Source organism: Marmota marmota, unplaced genomic scaffold (genome assembly GCF_001458135.2).
Source record: "Marmota marmota marmota unplaced genomic scaffold, marMar, whole genome shotgun sequence".
Classification (NCBI taxonomy): domain Eukaryota; kingdom Metazoa; phylum Chordata; class Mammalia; order Rodentia; family Sciuridae; genus Marmota; species Marmota marmota.
The window spans coordinates 43,546,816-43,554,731 of record NW_026000057.1 but is presented as its reverse complement, the minus strand read 5'-3'; the positions used below and the strand labels follow the sequence as shown (position 1 = coordinate 43,554,731).

Sequence of the window (7,916 nt, the reverse complement as noted above, 5' to 3'; positions counted from 1 at the left end):
GGGGTAAAAATGGGAGTTCATAACCCACTTGAATCAAAGTGTGAAATATGATATGTCAAGAAATTTGTAATGTTTTGAACAACCAACAATAAAAAATTTAAAAAAAAGTCACATATATGACCAAAATATATGACCATTCTCATATCTATTCAAGTGACTCTACTTCCCATTTGTTAAACTTTATTTTCCAATATTTCTCTTATATGGCATAATTAGCTAAGCCAGGTTTCTATATACATACCAAACTTGGATTTAGATATGGTTAGTATTGCCTCTAACTATAGGGACATGGACAGAAGTAGATTTGATTACTGGGATCTCATGTCACAGCAGATAACCGAAACCACTCACCTATGACCCTGGATTAACTTGAGATGGTAGGAATAACACAACCTTAGCAAACAATTATAGGAAACACTGAGAAAATCCTCATGACCCGGTGGCTTCTAGATGAAAGCACAAACATTTGGTTCAATAAATCAAACAAAACATAAATTTGGTTATTTCAAAATTATTGGGGCTATAGGTATGTATTGGGGCTATAGTTAGGCTCCCTTGGTCAGAGTTCCAAAGCGCCATGTTATGTTTTTGTTGTGTAGCCAGGGCTGGGAACCAACTATGTCATGGTTAGTCAAGGGCAGCAACACTCTGATTCAGTGTGTGGACTCAGGTCATAAACATTAACTTGTAAGCATGCGCCTACTGATGTAACCTGTTTTCAGTGTGCTGTCTTTGGCCTGCATATAAAAAGGACCTATGGAAAAGACTTAGGGGCTAAATAGGGTTAAAACAGGGACTAAAATGGAACTGACTGGGGTTCAAGCTGAAGCTGGAGGATGTTACCAACTCTAAATAAAGCAAGTCTACAATCCTGAGTTTTGGCATTTTCTTCCACCTGCTAGGACCCCCAAATCTGTTTCCTGGGTCTGAGCCCCTGCATGATAATATAGTAGAAATAAAAGCATTTTTAAAAACTCCCAAATTTCTTTAAAAAATCTAGGAATGAAACCATCACATGACCCAGCTATCCCACTCATCTGTATAAATCCAAAACATTTAAGCCTCTCTGTCTTCTTTGCACTGGGAGCAACTCTCTTGCCATGGACCCCATCTTCTGAAAATGTATGCTTGCTCCAAGTTACTCTCTACTCACTCCTTGGTCAGGCGCACTGCTCACTTGCTGAGCTGACCACATCTGCAGAGGTGCTGAACCAACCAGAGATGCTGACATATGAGAGCCTCAGTAGCTGGGCAGTGCCATATCCCCTGACCTCACTTATCTCTAACAGCAGTGTCCAAACCAGCACCATTTCAAGGGACATGAACATAGCAGCCAAGTTCATTGGGGCAGAGGCTGTCACAGTTGGGGTGGCTGGCTCTGGGGCTGAGACTGGGATTGGAAGACTTATTATTGCTTATGCCAGGAAGCCTTCTCTGAAGCAACATTTCCTCCCCTGTGCCATTCGGTGCTTTGCTCAGAGGCTACGGGGCTCTTTTGCCTGATGGTGGCCTTTCACATCCTCTTCACAATGTAAAAGAGCAACTTCCACCTTGCATTCTTTTTCCTGTGTCTTGTCTGCCTTCTATGTTCTTTTTCCTATACCTCCCCAGGCAATCTGGGGAAAGTGGTTGGCTCAGGGTTTGACAGAGGAAAGACAAATAAATACTGTTTTAATAAGGAAAAAAAAAGATTTTAACTCAGCATACTACAGTGAACCAGCTTCATCAATGTTTATAGCAGGACAGTTCACAATAGCCAAACTAGGTGCCCTCCAGCAGATGAATAGATAAAGAAAATGTGGTGTATATATACAATGGAGTATTACTCAGTCATAAAGAAGAATGACTTTATAGAAATTGCTGATAATTGGATGGAACTGGAGATTATCATGCTAAGTAAAATAAGCCAGTCCCCCAAGTCAAAGGTCAAATATTTTCTCTGATATGCAGAAGTTAATCCAAAATAAAGAGGTGGAAATAAAAAGAATAGAAAAAAGATCAGTGGAATAGATAAAGGGGAATGAAGGAAGAAAGGGAAAAGGGATGGGATAGGAAAAGAAAGGAGAATGGATCTGACCTTTTTAATGTACACATATGAACATACCATAGTGAATCTCGCTATCATGTATACCCACAAGATGCTAGTTTTAAAAATACCATAAGTAGGCCAATGCCACCGCTGCCACCACCCAGAGATCCATTTCCAGGGTGATGGTAGGTTTGATTGCATATGGCCACCTCCATCTTGGGACACACATCAGGCCCTTGAAACGCTAAGTCAGAGCAATTGGACAGGAGAAAAAAGTTAAAGAGATACAAATAGGGAAAAGAGGAACTCAAACTATCACTATTTGCAGATGACATGATTCTGTATTTAGAAGATCCAAAAAGTTCCACCAGAAAACTTCTAGAACTAATAAATGAATTCAGCAAAGTAGCAGGATATAAAATCAACACTCATAAATTAAATGTATTTCTATACATCAATGATGATGTATAGGAATCTATTAAAAGATAAATTAGGAAAACTACCCCATTCATAATAGACTCAGGGGAAAAAACACTTAGGAATCAATCTAACAAAAGAGGTCAAAGACTTCTACAATATAAAACTACAGAACACTAAAGAAAGAAATTGAAGAATACCTTAGAAGATGGAAAGACCTTTCACGCTCTGTATAGGCAGAATTAATATTGTCAAGACGGCCATACTACCAAATACAGATTTAATGCAATTCCTATTAAAATCCTAGTGACATCTTAGAATAGTTTTGATTTGCATTTCTCTAATTACTAGAGATGTTGAACATTTTTTCATATATTTGTTGATCAAATGTATATCTTCTTCTTTGAAGTGTCTGTTCAGCTCCTAAGCCCACTTATTGATTGGGTTGTTCAGTTTTTTTGGTGTTAAGGTTTTTGATTTTTTTTGTATATCCTGGAGATTAGTGCTCTATCTGATGTGTGTGTGGCAAAAAATTTGCTCCCAAAATGTAGGCTCTCTCTTTACCTCATTGATTATTTCTTTTGTTGAGAAGAAGCTTTTTAATTTGAGTCCATCCCATTTATTAATACTTGATTTTATTTCTTGCACTTTAGGAGTCTTGTTAAGGAAATCAGGGCTTAATCTGATATGATAAAGATTTGGGCCTACTTTTTCCTCTATTAGGCACAGAGTCTCTAGTCTAATTTCTAGGTCCTTGATCCACTTTGAGTTGAATTTTGTGCATGATGAGAGATAAGGGTTTATTTTCATTTTGCTACATATGGATTTCCAGTTCTCCTAGCATCGTTTGTTGAAGAGGCTTTCTCCAATGTATGTTTTTGGTGCCTTTGTCTAATATGAGATAACTGTATTTGTGTGCATTTGTCTCTGTGTCTTCTATTCTGTACCAGAATGGCAGTTATCAAGAATACAGACAACAATAAGTGTTGGCAAGGATGTGGGGGGAAAGGCACACTCATACATTACTGGTGGGACTGCAAACTGGTGCAACGAATCTGGAAAGCAGTATGATGATTTCTTAGAAAACTTGGAATGGAACCACCATTTGACCCAGCTACTCAATCCTCGGTCTATATCCAAAAGACTTAAAATCAGGATACTACAGTAATGTAGCTACATCAATGTTTATAGTAGCTCAATTCACAATAGCTAAACTGTGGAAGCAACCTAGATGCCCTTCAATAGATAAATGGATAAAGAAACTGTGGAATATATACACAATGGAATATTACTTAGCATTAAAAGAGAATAAAATTATGGTATTTGCAGGTAAATAGATGGATTTGGAGAATATCATGCTAAGTGAAGTAAGCCAATCCCAAAAAACCAAAGGCTGAATATTCTCTCTGATAAGTGGATGCTGATCCATAATGGGTGGGGGTGCCATGGAAAAAATGGAGGAACTTTGATGGGGTAAAAGGTAGGGATGGATGGGGAGGGGACATGGGGGCAGGAAAGATGGTGCAATGAGATAGACATCATTACCCTAGGTACATGTATGACTGCACATATGGTGTGACACTATGTCCTGTACAACCAGAGAAATGAAAAGTTGCACTGCAATTGTGTACAATGAATCAAAATGCATTCTGCTGTCATATATACCTAATTAAAATACATTAATTATTTAATATAAATAAATAAATAAGCTGAAAATATATTACCCCAAGACTTTTACCAGTAATTCAGTAACTTTTTTATATCTTGATAATTGATTGCCCTGTTTTGATTAAGTCCACTTCCATAATTAATAGGAAGTTCTTCCTAAATTGAAATAAAATCAGATAATTATTTATGTAAATAAATAAATAAAATAAAATCCCAATGACATTCTTCATAAAACTAGAAAAAGCAGTCATAAAATTCGTTTGGAAAAATAAGAGACTCAGAATAGTCAAAGCAATCTTTAGCAAGGAGAGTGAAGCAGGAGGCATCACAACACCAGACCTTAAACTATATATACTACAAAGCCACAGTAACAAAAAAACAGCATGGAATTGGCACCAAAATAGACATGAAGACCAATGGTACAAAATAGAAGACACAGAGACAAACCAACATAAATACAGTCATCCCATACTAGACAAAGGGGCCAAAAATATTCACTGGAGAAAAGATAGCTTTTTCAATAAATGGGGGCTAGGAAAATTGGAAATTCACATGTGACAAAATGAAATTAAACCCCTATCTCTGACCCTGCATGAAACTCCACTCAAAGTGGATCAAAGACGTAGGTGCTATCGAAGAAAAAGTAGGCCCAAATCTTCACCATGTTATCTTAGGATCTGAATTCCTTAACAAGGATCCTAAAGCACAAGAAGTAAAATCAAGAATGAATAAATGGGATGGATTCAAACTAAAAAGCATAGCAGCAAAGAAAAAATGTTAATGTGAAGAGAGAGCCTACAGAATGGGAGAATATCTTTACCACATGCACCTCAGATAGTGCATTAATCTCCAGGGTATATAAAGAACTCAAAAAATTCAACACCATAAAAACAAATAATCCAATCAATAAATGAACTAAGGAACTGAACAGACACTTTACCGAAGAAGAAATACAATTGATCAACAAATATATGAAAAACTGTTTAACATCTCTAGCATTTAAAAGTGCAAACCAAAACTACTCTAAGATTCATCTTACTCCAATCATAATGTCAATTATCTAGAATACAAGCAACAACAAATATTGGTGAGGATGTGGGTAAAAAGGTACACTCATACATTGCTGGTAGGGCTCAAAATTGGTGCAACAACTCTGGAAAGCAGCATGAAGATTCCTCAGAAAATGTGGAATGGAACCACCATTTGATCTTAGTTTATACCCAAAGGACTTAAAAATCAGCATAGTACAGTGACACAGCCACATCAATGTTTATAACAGCTCAACTCACTTTAGCTAAACTATGAACCAACTTAGTCATCGAAGGACAAATGAATGGATAAAGAAAATTTGGTATACACACAATGAAATATTATTCAGTCTTAAAGAAGAATGAAATTATGGCATTTGCAGGATGGAGCTGGAGAATATCATGCCAAGCGAAATAAGCCAATCACCAAAAAATAAAGGATGAATGTTTTCTCTGATATGCAGATACTAATTCACAATAAGGGGCAATGTAAAGAAGAATAGAGTTACTTTGGATTAGACAGAGGGGAATGATGGGAGGGGAGGGATAGGGGGCTAAGAACAAGAGTAGAATGATCCTGACATCGTTACCCTATGAGCTCATATGACTATACGACCAGTGTGATTATACATTGTGTACAAAAGAAGAATGCCAAATTAGACTTCATTTATGTATGATGTGTCAAAATGCATTCTACTGTCATGTATAACTAATTAGAACAAATAAAAACATACTACAAGTAAACAGCAGAAATGCCAGTAGAGGGAAGCGAACAGGGAGAGTGAAGATGAGAGGGAAAGGGGACTATTTGGTACTGATTTAGAACAAATTATATTCCATGCTTTTATAATTACGTTAAAATGTATTCTACTGTTATGTATAACTAAAAAGAACAAAAAAAAGTACATAAAACTATAAAGAACTCTTCAGTATTCTGATATGTAAATCATTGCCGTACACTCAATTTATTTCAGGTCAAATAAAACAAACTTCAACAAAAAAATCAATGTGCAGTGTGCACATATTTACATTTCGAATGCTCACACATTCTTCTCAGTCTCAAGGTTGGGAATAATCTGTGAGTTTTACATCATTTTAGATTCTGTATTGAAGCAATTCGTATCACCCTTCCTTTGAATGATAGCTGACATTTATTCACTATGCTCTGCTTCCTTCTCTGGCTTTGGTTCTTTGTCTTTGGATTGTTCACTAAGTTCTTTTTCCAAGTCTGGCTTCTGTTTCCCCTCTTTGGCTTCTCATCCAATTATCATTGGAATGGTGTCCTAACTGAGCTTTCTCTTTTCAAAGAAGCCTACCACTAGATCAATTTTCCTGAAAATATATTTTCAATCTCACTATTTTGTCAAATGTTATAAAAATAATTCTTTTTTTTTTTTGCTAAATAGCCTTCAACAATTTTAAAACAGAAGACAAAAACTAAAAAAGTATATTTGTGACATATTTGAGGAATTAATGGCTAAACTAGCTAATACAAGAGAGATGCTTGCAGTTTAGTAAGCAAAAGACTGAGTCCACAGAAAAATATGAAAATATCAATTATCAATTAAAAAATATAAGAAGATGATGCATACAACAAATGTGCAAGTTGATATTGATTGCGAATTAAAATACAGCTCATTCTTATAAAACTCTCAGGTTGGTCAGCATTTTAAAAACTTCTGATATTCATTTATCAATGGAGGAGTGGAAAAACAGGCTCTCTAATGACTGTTCCTGGATTAAATATAAATTGATACACACTTTCTAGAGAAAGATTCCACAATGCATTTTCAAAATTGAAAAGTATATATGCTCTTTGACTTTAGATTTACAATTTTAGAAATTTATCCTAAGGAAATAATTTTACATTTGCCCAAAGAGGAATCTATTCAGATGTTTGCCTTAAAAACATTGAAAGGGGGGACTCTTGAAGATGGCGGCGAGGGGAGTGCGTTACCCCCGTGTGCTGCTTCACTGTGTGGGAGTATGACAAGTCAGGACGGCTAAAGGATATCTTGTTAGGAATTTCCAGCAATAGTGGGGTGCTCCGGAACCTGGAAGAAGGATTTCCATCGCACGAGGATCGGCTACGGGGACTCAAACGCGAGAGGTTTGTCGCACGGAGGGTAACTGCTTATTCAGCAAATCGCCCCGTGGCTAGAGTCTGCAGCGCACGCTGGGATAGAGACGCAGGGTTACAGCACTGCAGTTTCTGCCAGCCGCGCAAGCACCGTACTCAGGGCTGAATTCTGGGTTCGAGACGGGGGAAGGAAGCGGTCCATCTCGGTTCTCCACACCGGTCAGACCACAGAGGAGGCCAGCAGCCACCATGTTGGTAAACTGACGTCACCTTCCCTGTTTTCGACTGACCGCAGCTCATTCAGCCATAGATCAGGTAATTTCAGGCTGCAATTCGCCTGCGGCTTGCAGACAGATTGCTAGGGTTCAGCGCCTGGGTGCTTCTTAGAACCTGAGCTTATCGGAGCGAACACCGAGCGCGGGGCGGCCGAGTTCCAGCTCCCGGAACCGTCCCGCGGAGCCTGCAGAGGCTGCTTCTTGGACCCTGCTCCTATCAGAGCATACAACAAGCACTAAGCAGCCGAATTCCGGCTCCCGGAACTGAGCCCGCGGGGACTGCTTCTTGGAGCTTACACTTATAGGAGCTTACACCGAGCACGGAGTGGCCGAGTTCCGGCTCCCGGAACTTCCCTGGGCCGGGGCTAGGAGCCCGCGGAAACTGCTTCTCGGTTCGTCTTGTTGGGCGTCTGGCGTCT

At 38.4% G+C, this 7,916-nt stretch overlaps 1 pseudogene; it reads left to right on the top strand.

Moving 5' to 3' along the window:
* Positions 1-1,105: 1,105 nt before the first annotated feature.
* Positions 1,106-1,535, top strand: LOC107141223 (annotated as a pseudogene).
* The last annotated feature ends 6,381 nt before the right edge of the window (positions 1,536-7,916 follow it).